We start from the raw sequence: 16,157 nt of genomic DNA on the forward strand, positions 1-16,157 counted from the left end.
AAAAAAATCAGATCTGTGTGGAGCAATGAGGGGACTGCAACCCTTCTCATTAACACACGAAACAAACCGAAATGTCAGATTTCTATTGTGTTTTTTGTGCATAGTTTTTCAAATATACATATAAATTTAGCACTCTTGCAAGTAAAACACTTTTGCCTGCATTTTATGTATGAAAGGTGCTATTCATATTAGTGTTACATTATTCATTATCATAACTGGTAGTAGTAGTAGTATTCCAAACATTCGAAGGGTTTTTCACTACGTGCCAAATTTACCCACACACTCACACACATTCATACTCTGGTGGCCGAGCCTGCCGTACAACATGCCATGCACTCATATTAGCCACAGCTGCCTACCGGAAACTACTAAAAATGTGTTTGTGTCTGAATTCTGAATCAGTTAGCAAACACCTGTGCATTATAGACAATAGAAGGAGCTGTGGTGCAGAAGGTGGCATGTGCCAATCTTGGAAACAATAATGATGTAATTCCAACTTTTCTGGAACAGTGATGCACCAAGATGCTGCCAGTATTTGGTCTTACTTACATAAAACAATGAGACGCATGTTGACCTTTACAAAACCAGAGGAACCTCCACTGGTGCAGAGAAGCTTTCCTCAATGACGACAGTCAGGCTGCTTTTGAGCAACAAACTAAACACAAATCTTGCCTGTGTAAATGTAGGATTTATGCAGCTGACTTTAAAACCACAATCACAAGCAGCAAATCTGACGCCAACATCACTTTAAGGTCTAAGTACATAGACACTTATAACCTTATAATTCACTTATATTACAAAGAGCCAGTATTGCATGAGTTCAAGGGTCACATCAGCTGGAGGGGAATAAATGAAAATTAACCTTGAATGTCCATTGTCCATGCAGTGAAATAGAAAGCACAGAGTGCAAGAGGCTGGAGAGTCTCTGCCTGAACGTCATGATCGATTGTACACAGCTGATTGATTACGCAATACCATTTTCATCTACGCCTAGAGTGAACAAAGGGTGTTACTAAAGTGAGCAAAATGAGCAAATTAGAAGGGATTTAGGTAGAACTAAAGAGATCTTCCCAAGCAAATGGTGCTTATCATCCTATTAGCCTGCTGGACTGTGGGCAGATAGGGGGCATCTGCAGAAAGAGCTGTGGGCAAAAGGCTCCAAAGCTGCAGAGGAAGAGGTTAGGTGAAATTAAATTACAGTTACAGCCAACAGTGTCTACAGGAAGTCATTTTTTTCCCAAAACAGAAGTGAATAAAATATTGCTCGCAGCTACATCGCCATCAGGCCGATGATCCACTCACTGCGTGTGAGCTATGAACCTGAACATACATGATGTGTGTGATACTGTTGTTTCTCGGCGTGTTTATGTTCTCTGTTGCACAAGAGCTGTTTATGTATTGTAAATGTCAAAGCAATTTTTCACTTGTGCTGACGCAAATGCCACGAGCCGGCAGTGTGGCAGAGAAAGAGACTTTTTATTCTACTGATTTTAATGTGAGTTATTATTTGCATGTGGCAGTTTGGCATGATTATCTATCATTATCAGTCTGTCTGGGTGTATAACGATGTTAATGCATGATGCCCTCTGGAAAAATGTATTCAACCACTCTGAAGAAAACCTGCAAATGGCTTTATCATGAGCGCTTACTGACATTTAAAATTACAGCACATCTACACAATATATATGCACGACTTATAGAGTGACTCAACAGCCCATTTTAAACTGAACATGCCTCATTACATACTCAAACCCCACTCTGATTGAGCACCACAATTGTAAAAAACAGAACGGCAATACAATCAACTGATAGTATAATAAAATGCAAATATAATTCAGAAAAATTAGTACAAAATGTAAAAAAAACCTCCTCTAATTCTTTAGATGCTCTTGTTTCTTGTTCACTGACTTCCAAAACATTCAGTGTATGTTGTGGCCTGTTGGTCACTGATACCGCTAAAAGGCTTAGTAGTAATTTATCCCTTTCACCAAACAATAAAAATCATTCAATAGCACTAGCTGTGCTGTGGCATTATTGAGAACATTAGGTGTAACAGATGTGACTCAAGCTGTCACTTAACACTGATCACTGAAAATGATCCTGTGGCTCTGAGCAGCTTTGACACAGTTGCTCAAGGTATGGCCCGCTGGCCAGTGGTGGCGCTCAGAAACATTTGGTGCGGCCCTCTGAGTGTGACTTCCTTTTCTACTGAAATGTAGCGTCCATTTTTTACGGAAAGGTTTCCATTTCTACTGAAATTTTCGGTTGTGTTTATGAGAGCATTTCTACACTGTGTGCGAATGCATTTCAGTATATTATGTAAAAGCAATTCAATAATGTGAGCATAATAATTTTAGTTGTGTATGTGAGCATAATAATTTCAGTTGTGCGTGTGAAAGCATTTCAGTTGTGTATGTCATTTATGAGCTTTTGGAAAAAGAATTAGTCTACACTATCTATACACAACTTGAAAACAAAACATCTCATCTGACTCTGCGGAAATGCACAATTGTGTGTCATCAGCATAACTGTGGAGAATTTATGTTGTCTGATGACATAACTTCACAAAGCACACAATGAGAAGTACGGCAGACCAAAGCAGCTACCCTGAATTATGCCAAAGAGGTATTATATTTCTCAGACACAAGGCCATCAGACTGATCAAACAAAGGGCTATGATGCAATTTTAATGTGATTACTATTTTCTTCTCACTACAATAACAACAGAACACAGACACAACGTACATGCTGACATCCGTTATGCTTCACTATCCAACTGTCATATGTAGGCTAACAGAACGTACATCAGGGCTTACAAAATGGAAGGAAAAGGGAAATCAGAATTATTATTATTATTATTATTATTATTATTATTATTATTATTATTATTATTATTATTATTATTATTATTACCGCAGAGATTCCAATCCCTGCTTCCGCTTTCCCAAACTGCATTGGCTTACATGTGCAAAACATGGAAATGATTCTCACTTACTGTGGTCTAAAAAAAAGTGGGCTTTTGAATTATTCCCATGCATCATTATCAAATTTGACTTTGGCTTGACCCAAATATGGAGCTAGACTCCAAAGCACTTTCTTTAAGTGTGGTATAAATACAGTTTTTACATGCTTTTTTGTGTCTGTCATTATCTGCAGTCTGCACAGGATGGACATTTTAACCTTTGTATAATTTGCCTCTCTGATAGCTCAGGGTCAACTAATTTCTGTTTTCAAGTCAAAACAGTAATTTTACCAACAGAAAGCTGGGCAATTAGAAAGACATATAATTTGTTGTGTATGCCGCTCACTGTGTCAACACAGTTGTATCAAATCTTTTTACATTTTTTTTAATTATATGACCATTCATTAAAAAGCTTATTGATCATGTCGTAAAAGTTAACTCTGGGGGCTCCTTATTTTGCTTCCTTGGTGCGGAGAGAAAGAGATGACTCTTGCTGGCAGTGACACAAATTACACAAGTGTTTAGCCTGCCATTGGCAAAATTACTGCTTTGACTTGAAAATGGATACAAAAATCGATGCTTCTAGTGCCATTAGAGAGACAAAAATACACACAGGTCTTACTTTGAAAAGCCTTTTAATATATGCACTCTATTCTCCACAGAAAAATGCTGCAGGATTTTTGCCAAAATGTAAATAAAAACTCAAGTCTCTTTTTGTCGCTTAGTTTACAACATCAAAGTGATGAACTTAAATGCTGCAGAATATAAAAAATAGAATGTAAAATTATAGTTATTGAATAAATTAAAGCTGCAAGTAGCGATGAACAGGCCCTCACATATACACTGACTATTATATGACGCACATAGCCTAAACCAATGGGAGCATTTGCATAAAACACTGTGTCAATTGCAGGCCCCTGAACAGAATCCAAATCGCTATCGGCACATATAGTATAGTTGTCGATAGAATCGATATATCATATCGTGGTGAAACTGTTGATTTACACCCCTCACATGAATCGAGATTGTGACTTTTTTTTTCTCCGATAAATCGTGCAGCCCTATGATCGAGTGCTGTATCACGGACCGTTACGTGGAAGTTCTGCAGCGTGCGCTCTCTTCCACCGCCCTTCATTCATGTGCACTTATTCTGACCAAGTAAAACTCCCAGTCATCCTCCTCCAGCCGCAGAGCAGCTGGGGGCTTAGTTCTTGCGTGCCTGCACCTCCGCACTAGTCTTTAAGCGAGGGGTAAAAGTGTTACTCACTCAGCTTCCCCCACCAGGCCTGTGCAGGGATTCGAACCCTGCCTAATTGACTACATTGCATTCACTGCGCCGTAGTCACTGCAACCTTGAGAGGCGGCGTGAGGTAAGGATCTTGTCTAAACTGAGCCCTGAGCCTCTGACAGAGGGAAGAGTCACACAGGCATTTTCTCAACAGCGTATCAGAAATTGCCTCCCTTCTCCAAAGCCCCTCTAACAATATTCAGCTCAGATTTTGGGAGGGGAGGGTATTCAGGCAGGCTGCAGGCTAATAGCCTACAAAGTCAAAAATGTACAGTGGCTGCAGGGTAATAGGCAGCCGAGGCTGAGCTGAGCTAAGCTGACTGGGTGGCTGAAAAGGAGAGACGGAGGGGGAGAGAGGGATGAGGGGAGAGAGCAAGCAAAGGGCAAGAAAATACATGACATGCACTGTAAAATCTAAAAACTTGATTGTAGTTCAAGATTACCTTGATAAAGTAAGTAAATATGACTACTAATCTTAATTCATGTTTACTTTTATCTAACATAGAACCCCAGTAAGGACTTCAAAAACCTAAATATCTGTCAGCAATCCACCAATCCCAGTTTCTTTGTCTCAGAGTCAATGGTTTTCTTATTAGGTTTTTGGTTAGATTCCTGAAACATGGTACTATAACTTTATTTTTCCAAGCTAATCAGTTTCCAAGATGATTTTAAGTGAGATCAACTTGTCAGATTTTACAGTGTAAGGGGAGGAAAAAAAGACCAAAAGGAGGTGGAGGCAGGGAGAGAGAGAGAGAGCCCAAACAGTCCTCAGGTGATGCAACGCTACAGGTGCAGATTGCCCCTCAACCTCAGTATCCATGTCTCTTTCTCTTCTCTTCATCCCTCCTCTCACCACTCGCCCTCCGCAGCTCCCCGGTGCCCTTGTCTCTGAGTGCTACACCAGGTGGGGGTTACAGGTGCACCGAACAAATCCCTCACCTCCCTCCTCAGCGGGCTCCAGCCACATTAATCCGCTGATGTAGATTTACAGCGACGGGCCGGCCCGCCGAGCCCCTGGTTAGTTCACTTCAATTCCAGAGTGCTCTGCTGAATGTCCTTTTGTTTTCTCTCCTCCTCCTTCACCTCCTTGAAGCTGCCTCTCAGCTTCCTCAAACTGCTGCCTTTCCTTACTGCTGTGTTTTGGGGTTTTTTTTAGTGCTCCCCGACACATTTTCCTCAAATATCTGATTTGGCTGCTCGGATAATCCCAAGTGAGGGATTAGCGCGACACCTGACCCAGACAGTAAGAAAAACCGAAGATGAAGAGCAGCTCCGCCCTGCATACCGACACACTTTTTTCTCTAAGAACATTGTGTGTTGCTGTTGTGATATCTCCTGTCAAAAAAGCAGCTCACATAGCAGCGGCCGAATTTATGTTTTGCTAAGAAGCAACAACTTTAAACAGCTCTCCGTATTATGCAGAAATATTATGACTTCCCCGCCTTTTTTTGTTAATAAAACACAGTTTGTGTCTGTGTGTTGAGGCGCATAATGCACCGTGTAAATGTGATGTCCTGGTTTTAAGTCTGGCCCAGAAATGTTGCCTTGTGTCATCCACTTCTCTTTCTTCTAATCCTCCGCTCTCTCTGTCTACCTTAAAATATGCCACAGAGGAGAAACTTTCATCAAATAACGCCATATGTTCTGAAGGAAAGCAGCAGTGTTCTCAGAGGAGCCCATTTATCATTTATAACAGCTGTGCTGATCAGAATAGAAAGACTTTTGTATCAGTGAGAGACTGAAAAAAATGGCCAACTGCATAATAATAGTTTGGTGATATACAGGTCAACAGGGGGAAGTACCGGGGTAAGTTCTGCAGCTGCCAACAGCACATGGAGAAAATTTGGAGTAGCTCAGTGAAGAACTTTGATATTTACATTTAGAGTGATGCAGGAATAAGGCCTAAAACACCAGAAATGAGTTGGCATTTTTGTGCACTTGTAGCTCCCTCGTCTCAAAGTCGGTGAGGTTTTTAAAGGTTTTTGTGGTTAGATGCCTAAAATAAGGTCTGTGGTTCACCCTGTGCATGGATCGACATGAGTTTTCTCACGCTGTGCTCAGACGCCTTCACAATCATTTAAACTTTCAAAATGAGATCAAATTTGTTTGCTTTCTTTTGAAAACGTGGTGGAAATAAAGCAGTGAGTGATTTGAACCATTTTGCAAGAAATTAGTAGATTTGGAAAATTGTTGTATTTTTTAAAGATAGGCATAACTGTCAGAAAACTTAATTTGCTATCATCATTATTCAAAGTTATTTTGCTGTATTAGTATTAGTATTATTATTATTATTAAGCAATTTTTCCTTTTAATTTCATTTTTATTGGGCTTCTAATTTTTAGGTATTTTTTAAACTTTTTATTCAAGCACAGCACTTTAGTACATTTTTTAAAAATTTGCCACAATTAAACCTGCCAGCTTTGTTATTAAGTGTGTAATGTTTCTGAAATGAAGTGGAAGTATGAAAATGAATTAAAAGAAGTTTCATGAAATTTTAAGTAGCAGAAAATGCAAATACTTAAGTTAAGTGCAAGTACCTCAAAGTTGTCCTAAAGTACTGTACTTGAATATAAGTATTTTGTTTACACTCCATCACTGGATGTTGCTTATTCATACGTCTGCATGTCCCAGTGTTGTGGCTATTCAGAAGATTACCGTTTTGTCATCGAGCTGATTAGATCACCTCCTATAGCTGAAATTTATTCAAACAAGTAACCACTATAATGCTCGCTTTCCAATGTTAATAACAAAAAAAAATTCTTGAAAATTGGTTCAAAATTAAGCAGGTTACAGTCGAGAAATCTGCACCTCTCAATACACATGTATTTGTCTACTAGCGGATCTTGACTGCTGCAATACGGCACCTGCGCAAACTCATCACTGCGAGCTTAGAGCAGCGGCCTAATGAGGTATCTAGGTTTCTATATCTATGGTTAAATGACCCATCTTCTGTCACTTTATGTGGTAGTAAAAATGCAATCCTCAACATTGGCAGTCTCACACAATTACTTTGTCTTGTATTGATTCACACATGCAATCGTAGATTCACCACGGACACAGTCACTCCACAGCCGCTCAATTAAGGCCATCCCATCTGTCTATGGGGGTACAGTGTTGGCGTACCTGAGACCATCTGGTACAGCTGTTGGTTAGCAGCATTACTTGAAGAACTCTCATATGACTGTTTTAATGTGAAGCAGGTCTCAACTACAATGCTGGAATGTAAATGCTGTTTAAACAACAATTATGTAACCAATATGTCAGTTTTCAGCCAAATGTGCTCCAGTTTTAGTCAGTATGTTTTTTGACTTGCAAATCATTGTGTATGAGATGACAGCAGATAAATACTCCCACCAGTGCAAACAGAGGGGTAAAGAGCTCGAAACATCCAGCCGAGGGTTTTGTTCAGCCTTTAACAAATCAGCCGAGTCTGCTTCAATCCAATTATTAACATCTTTGTCAAAATAAGGTTAAATTAAAAAGTAAATGTAATGAATTTGTTTTAATCCACCTGTCTTGTGTGAACTCCAGTATTTAAAAAAATAAGTCTTTGAGTCTTGTCCTTTTTTTTTTTGTCAGCTCCCACTGACTTCACGCCTGCTGGAAACACAAACACACTCCTGACATTGTAATGCCTCCACCAAAATGGCATATGTTAACTCGGCGTGCATCGATTAACTTTGACACCACAGCGTCGTCTCTCACAGTTTCTAGCTACTGGCACCTTTCCACCACCATCTCCTCCACTGGTCCTCTTATCTCCCTTCCTTCTGTCAGTCCCTCATCCTTCACATCTTCTGTCCTTTCCTTTCCTTTCCTTTCCTTTCCTTTCCTTTCCTTTTTCCTTTACCACAGTGGCACTCAACTTGCGGCCCACAGGCCAAATCTGGCCCCTGACTGGAGGTCAGGTGGCAGCCAAACCATTTTCTTATTCACAATACATATGAAGATATTCACACTGGGATTTATTTTTGTACTTGTAGTGTACAAAAGATGTCAGAGAGCAAAAAAGCATCAAAATAGAGCCTGTTTATCAAAGAAAGTGCCAATGGAGGATTCTCTGCAAACCCTTACAGAGGTCCTGGCTGAGCCTCAAATTTTCTTAAATCCTGGAAATGTCCTGAAAACCTCGAAGCATCTCAAAATTTTAGAAACCTCCTAAAATCTTGGAAACATTATAAAATCCGAAAAATGTCCTAAAATCCTAGAAATGTTTTAAAATCCGAGAAACATCCAAGAATCCTGGAAATTTCTGAAAATCCTATTAACATCCTAAAATTCTAGACACATTTTCAAGTCCTAGAAATGTCCTAAAATCCTAAAAATGTCCTAAAATCCTAAAAATGTCCTTATATCCAAGAAATATCCTAAAATCCTATTAATGTCCTAAAATCCTAGAAACATCCCTAAATCTGAGAAATATCCTAAAATCCTATTAATGTCTTAAAATCTTAGAAACATTCTCAAATCCCAGAAGCATTCTCAAATCCTGGATGCATTCTGAAATCCTAGAAATGTCCTAAAATCCCAAAAATGTCACCTTAAAAATCATGGAAATGCTGCAAAATCCTAGAAACTTCCTAAAATTCTTGACACACTTTAAAATCCAAGAGTTGTCAGAGAAATCAGAGAAACGTCCTGTTAACATCCTACAGTCCTAGACACATCCTAACGTCCTAGAAATGTCCTTTAAATATTTGAAACATCCTAAAAAAATCCTAAAAAAGTCCAAAATTCAGAGAAACATCAGAGCTTGGCCCCTGGCCTATACTGTCATTTTGCAAGAGTGGCCCTCAAGCAGAACCAGTTGAGTATCCCTGCCGTACCCTACCCTTTTCTTCCTTCCATTTTTCTTTCCCTCTTCAATCCGTACTTCTCTTCCCTCTTCCTTCCTCCTCTCCTCCCTCCTCCACCCAGCATCAATCATTCCTGACCTGACACTGCTGCTGCTCCTCTTAGTTTCATCTCCACACTGTTGACGCTGGCCCCAGTCCTGCATCAGATATGCTGGAGTGTGTGTGTGTGTGTGTGTGTGTGTGTGTGTGTGTGTGTGTGTGTGTGTGTGTGTGTGTGACAGAGAGGGGGGGGGTGGTCATGTCCAGGCCTGATGAAACACACCTAGGGATGAATGCAAGTCCATTCATCTCCTTGTTCTCGGGCATCCATTCACAGAGGCTGATGGAGCGTGCCGATAAAGAGGAGAGCAGATATGAATGGTCCGACTGTAGGAGGGAGGGGACAGAGGAATGAGGAAGAGGAGGAGATACGAATAAAAGAGGGAGGGATGGAGGGAGAGCGAGAGGGTGCAGGGGACAGAGGGATGGAGGAGGGAACAAGGAAAGAAGGAAATGTGAATCAAAGAGGAAGGACAGATGGTGAAAGGAAATAGGATGAAGAAGGGAAAGAGGAGGGAAGAGCAGAGGTGAGGAAGGAAAAAAGAGGAGAGCAACGGAGGAAGAAGGAGAAAAAGGGGAAAGAAGAAAGGGCGCTAGCAGCACCAGAGCAAGAAAACACATAGAGATAATAAAGGAAGAGTGCAAGGAAGTAAGAAGAAACCGAAAGGAAACTGGGGCAAAAAAGAGAAGGAGAAACAGAGGAAGAAAAGACAGAAAAAAATCAGATCAAACAGAAGCTAGAAAAAGCAATTGAAAGGTTTCAGAAGATCTGGCAGCTATTCCTGTTACATGTTTGGAGACCTTCTGCATCTTAAATGAAAATGCAATCTTTCTGAAATCATATTTTATTCTATTTTTTTGGTCATTTGTTGTTTGTTTGAAAAAGAGGAATGGAGTTAGGGAAAAAATAAGAAAAAAAACTGAAGGAAAAGTGAAAAGAAGACAGGACTGAAGGCAGCAGAGGAGACGAGGAAAGAAAGATGATAGTGGAGTCGAAGCAAGGAGGAGGAGGAGAGAGAGGGATGGAGTAAGAAAGGAAGGAAGTATCGAGTAAAAAGGCAAAATGATGCTCCAAAAGGAAATGAGACAGAAGTAATGAGTAATGAAAGGAGAAAAAAAGGAAAGAAGGGATGTACAGAGGATGGAAGTATTTTACGATGAAAAAGACCAAAAGTGAATGGAAGTAAGAAAGGGAGTAAGCCGAAAACGACAAAAAATGAGAGAGTACAAACAGTAAACAGTAGAAAGAAGGGGAACAAAGTATAGAAGAAAGAGAAAAAGGAAGGAAGCAATGCCAAATGTACAGCTGATAATGAGGAGATCAAAAGAGAGCAGAAGTAAGCAAGAAAAGGGGACCAGAGTGAGTAAGGAAGAGAGGAGGCAGGGAAGAAAAGACAAAAGAAGGAAAGACAGCAAATACAAATGAAAGGAGGAGAGGTTGGTATAAATGAGGTAGTGGAGGATAGGAGAAAGAGCCTGTAGGGAAGTATGCAGAGATCAAAAGGGAATGGAGGTAAGACAGGAAAAGATGAACAGTGAAAGAAAGAGGAAAGGAAGTATGGAAGACCAAAAGGATGGATGGAAGAGGTGAAAAATGGAAGGTAGAAAAGTTGCACCAGGATAAGAAAGAAAGAATAGGGAAATTAAAAGTCGGAAAGAAACAAAATAAAAAAGAGGAAGAGAAGAAGAAAATAAGAAAGAGTCCAAGAAATAAAGTAATGAGGGGAGAAACAAAGTGATGAGGGAAGAGAGAGGAAGCTCAGACAAAGCAAATAAATAAGAGAAAGCCAAATAAAGGCCAGACGATTCCCGAAAAACAACCCAAAATGGCTGAACTCATTTAGCCTGGCGCAGCCTTTCAATGGATATGTCATCATTCACACACACACACACACACACACACACACACACATGAAACAGAGAGTGTGTTGGGGATTATGTGAATGAAATGAAGTATTCAGACAGCTTAGTGTCACAATTAAATGTGTGTGATTGTGGTGAAGAGACAGAGACAAAGAGACGGAGGACGAGAGAGGCAGCTGACACAAAGAGAGAGAGAGACGGGCCTTCAGTCGCTCTCTGACTGTCTGCCGCTCTGCTTCGCCACCACTCCGCTGTGATGGATTGTGGGAGGTGATGACACATGACAACTTCTACTGCTGTATTCAAACACAGTGAGACGCACAGCGGACCAGGTGGCAGGCTGCTCAGAGTGGAGGGTTTGATTCTTTTTTTCCTCTTCCTCTCATGACTCCTTCCTCCTTTTCTTGCCTCTTTCTTTCCTCCGTTCACGTCTTACTCTGTTGCTTCCCTCCCTCGTCCCTCCCTCATTTTACAGGTGGACACACACCAAGAGCGATGCACACCCTGGCACATGCATCACTAGTAACAAGCCACCAGATGCTGCAAAACCCTGTTGGCTTTGCAATTTTCTCAAACTAATTTTACAATCTGTTGACACAGTCTACCCCAAAAGTCTAAGTGGCCTCGTGGCAGTTCAAACATAATTATGTTTCCAAACAACTTGGGTCTCATTTTCAAAGTTTGGGCCGTAGTTTTCATCAGTTATGATAACACTCCGTTTGCTAAAGTAACTGCCAAGATCTCACTACAGTTAAATTGCCAAAACAAAGTCTGATGAGGCAAGAAACACAAGCATTAACTTTAGTTACCAATGTATCATCATTCTACCTTTTCTATACTTTTGTTTATGATACGATACGATACGATACAATGCAATACGATACGATACGACACGACACGACACGACACGACACGACACGACACGACACGACACGACACGATGCAGTACAATGCTTTCGAAGTTTAGTTGTATTTACTTGATTTTGTGAAGTTGCTGCAACTTCAACATTAGCAGCTTAAATAAACAGAGTTTACTGTGTTATGTATTTGTACTCTGTTGGTTGCAAACTAGTCAATCAATTTTTGTATTTTCTCAAACATATTAACAAAACAGAACTAACAGATCTCCTAACTTCATCATTGGCAAAATCCTCTTTGTCATGAGCAAGTTCAGTCAGAATAACTTGGTTTACTGACGTTGCTAAAAGAAGGTAATTTCATTTGTCATTTGTCAAGTTGCAACAACTTCACAAAATAACTAAACACGGCTAAATTTCAAGTTAACATGACCCAGTTTTAAAGATTATTTTAAGAAGGATCAACTTGTCAGATTTTACAGTGTAGAAACAACATTTCTGATTCCGTGGAAGAAGTGGAAGAAGGCTCCCTATGTGGATATAAACGTCTCATTTTCAGGTAACAAAAACACAACAATTCTTAGTTTCAGCTTTTTACACAAAAGAAAACACACATTCCTTTTCTGCCAGTATTTCTCTATAAATCCTAAACACTGGACCTTTAACTTGCTTGTCTGAACTGGACTTTCATTTTGCTTTTACTGGTGTGATCTGCTTTTTCTGTTTTCTTATACATATTTAATGAGTATTGTTGGAGGAAGCCGCAGACTTTGACTGCCAACCACTGCGTCTCTGTAATTGCTGTGCACATGATGAATAAAGAGCTTGAACCTGAGCAGTCAGACGAGTTGTAAACAAGCCAAATGTTTAGCCTCAGAAATCTAAACAGCATCATTTAGAGGTAGACTTTAAAGTGGGTGCACCTGAAATGTCAGTGATAATCCCTCATTGCAGACAACAACTCTGTGTGTGTGCACAAGTATTGTAAGGACAGTGTGTCAAAGTCTACAGCTACTAACCATATCTTTTAAAATCTCTAATTCATAGAAAGCGATAAAAGGTTTCTCCTTGTAGGTTGCTAAGTTAGCTTTGTAATATCCCTTAAAACTAGAAGATAGTGGAGTTTTTGTCATAATGAAGCTGAAAGCTAATTAAGTGGCCACGCTGCTAACAAACAACATTTTGCACACTTTTCTATGATTTCCAAATTATGAAAAAACTTTCTTCATGATGCATAAAACATAAAGACACACTGGTCAAAACCTTGTATATGGCTGGATCATGCATAAAACTCTAGAGGGCTTTTAATTTGAAAGAGGAAGTGGCTTTGTTCAATCCGTTCCGGACATTCGGACGTTTATCAACCTGATAAATCTGTCAAACTCTACTTAGAAAAGAACATACGGACATTCAGAGTAGGAAGTAGGACAGGAACAAATGAGTGAAAAAAGCAACAGAAAGTGTCTTCAAGTTAGTTTTAACCCTTTGCTCACAAATACAGACTCAAACACTCGAGACATGACTGGCTTACGTCCATTGTTACAAGAACATCGAAACTTCATGGTGCTGCTCCCCAAAATTCAAGAAACAAACATTCACCAATGGCACAACGCTGAGAAGTTCAGAGAGGTTCAACTTCACAAAATCTGCTTCAGTAAGATAGGAACCAAAATAAAACGATACCTGCATTCAATCCTTTTTGTACCCAAATTTAGAAAAAACAGACTATTTGTTTTGGTTTTGCTCTCAGCCAATCACTGCGGGCTTTCCTCGATTTAATGCAGCCTCTTAAAAATTGTAATTCGGCTACAGAAAACAAGTTATGTTACATTGATTTAATTTAATTACACATAACACATTTCCATGATTTTTCCAAAACTTTCCATGATTTTTAATGATTGTGACATTCCATGACTGTTCCAGGTTTTCCATGACCATGGGAACCCTGAGCACAGTAGTTTTGAAAATAAAAATGAGTTGATAGATTCCTCATTCCTCATCAGTTTAACAGACCATCTCTGAGGCTACATCAGAATTCAACTTTCGGCCCACTTCCACGATCACAGTCAAAGCCACAGTGATTCAGACATCAGCTCTGGTCGCCATCTTTATCCTCTTGTTTCATTTTAAGGCACCTGACATGAGGGGGAAAAAAATCCAGCTTTATCCACTTCACCTTTGAAGAAACAGTGTGTGGACGACCCCGGCGCTCACGTGACGCCCCGGCCTCAAAGACAGACAAAGTGAGAGTGAATATGGAATAAGCCCCGCAGCCTTTGAGGGTCTCAGCCAAGGAGCCACCATCTTTATCCATCACACCTTGTCCGGCTTAAGTACCTAACGAGAGATAAAACGCCTGGATCGAGCCAAACAGTCCGGTTGGCCTCAGAGACGGCGTCATGAAAGCTGTGCTGCCTCAGCAGTCGATGGCCTCAAAATGGTGGAAGCAGGAAAACAGAGCAGCCAAGAGGATGTTTTTTTCTTACTACTAGCAGGGGCACAAGGTCACACAAACATGTCCAAAATGTCAGTCACAGAACATAGATAGTTGGCATGGATACCGCCAGCTTAGAGCGGTCATAGAGCCGCAGCTATCTGGACACTCGAGGCAGCTAACTTTCTATTTGGTTGCATGTTAGAAGTCAGATATCCGAGCAGTTTGATGCTTTTATTTGAGGAAATATCTCATCTCTGCACACTCAACTAGTTGTTTCACACATCTGAAGCACCAAACCAAGAAAATAAAAGTCTTTACAGCAAATGACACACTGACCAGCAGCTCTCACTCCTCCATTACAGCAACCATACAGCGAAAAACCCTCACACAGCCTCCTGTATAGAAACAGGAGGCATGAATAGTGTGTTTACGCTACATGACCGGAAATTCAATTCAAACTGTTGAATGAGGTGCACGCACACACACACGCTCACGAGTGAAACTGCAGCATCATCAGTGCGAGCGGTGCTTTATTTTCCATCATGCTTTGAGGAATGGTGCTGGTGTGTCGTGGTAGACTGGAGGTGGAGGTGGAGGGGAGGTGCACGCTCCTAGCTCTGAATCCCAATTTCCCCTGTCTGTCCTGGGGAGTGATCTTCACACACACAGGCTGCTGCTCACTGGTGCACCAGCTGCTGATGTGCACGCACACATACACACAGAGGACTGATCCTGGATCTGATAGCTGCCCTACAGCTAATAATACTGAAAGGGGGGAGGAGGAGGGTAGGAAGGGAGGTTTTGGGAGAAGAGGAGGAGGGATGTGAGTCCCTTTGGTGTGACCAAGGCAGCCGCTGGAGAGGGCAAAACGCACAAATGCGCAACAACCGGTTGCAAAATGGAAAAAAAAAACTGTCTGTATGGTGAGATCGCACGCGCGCGAGGAGGCATGTATGCGGGTTTTCCGAAATGTCACATCTGAATCACAGCTGCCTGTCACTAGCTGTAAGTTGTGCACTGACTTCATGCGTGAGAGAGAGAGGAAGGATGGAGACGGGGAAGGATGGCGCACCGGTCCGTACATGTGTGTGTGCGCGTCTGGGTGAAAGACAAGCCATGCCGGCGTGCACGCGCATCAATGACAGAGGGGTCAAAGCCTCGCGCACCGGCCGGCTGCGTCCTAAACCCGTCAGCGCGCCAGCCCAGAGTAGTCCGGGCTGCACATATATGCACAACAAGCCCCGGGAGGAATGCAGCAGCGCCTCGCATCCAGCAGCCGGGATGTGAAGGGCAAAGCCGGAGACAGTTGTCTGAGACACGGCGCAACATTTTCACCTTCAGCGGAAAAGACAAGACCAGCAGAGACACCAAAGGGGTCCAAAATAAGACAGGAAAAGAATGTACTCACTGTTTTCAGGACACTCTTCTTCTTCTCTTTTTGCTCTCCGCGTCTTCTCTCCGTGCACCACAATCCATCCGTCCATCCCTCCGCTGGACATTTCCTGCGGCATAGAGCCTGATCGATTCTAATGTTGCGGGGTAATGTCCTCGGGATGAAACGAAGGCATGTCACCCCCCTCCTGTCCACACAAACACACACACATACACACACACACACACACACAAAAAGGCAGATGAAGACGCGCACGCACAGTTTCGACCTTTCCACCACTCGGCGAGGCTACATGTTGCTGACTGCTACCTCTCTGTCCCTCTCACTCACTCTCTCCTCTCCCGTTATTTTGTTAAAATTCAGTATGTACGCTCTGTCACCTAGCAACGTCTCTCTACCTCCCTCTCTCTCCTCCTCGCTTCCTCCCTCCATTCCCTCTCTCTCCTCATCACTTCCTCGCGA

At 41.5% G+C, this 16,157-nt stretch overlaps 1 protein-coding gene across 1 annotated transcript in view; it reads right to left on the minus strand.

The window, feature by feature from the left end:
- Positions 1 to 16,079, minus strand: part of grin2da (glutamate receptor, ionotropic, N-methyl D-aspartate 2D, a) — a 274,878-nt gene extending 258,799 nt beyond the window's left edge. Inside the window, exon 1 of the mRNA XM_088090301.1 lies at positions 15,711 to 16,079. The gene's annotated coding sequence lies outside the window, so the exon portion shown is untranslated. The remainder of the gene's footprint in view (positions 1 to 15,710) is intronic.
- Between the last annotated feature and the right edge of the window lie 78 nt (positions 16,080 to 16,157).

The sequence above is a fragment of the Plectropomus leopardus genome, chromosome 17 (genome assembly GCF_026936395.1).
Source record: "Plectropomus leopardus strain MGB_pleo_1.0 chromosome 17, ASM2693639v1, whole genome shotgun sequence".
Taxonomy (NCBI): Eukaryota; Metazoa; Chordata; class Actinopteri; order Perciformes; family Serranidae; genus Plectropomus; species Plectropomus leopardus.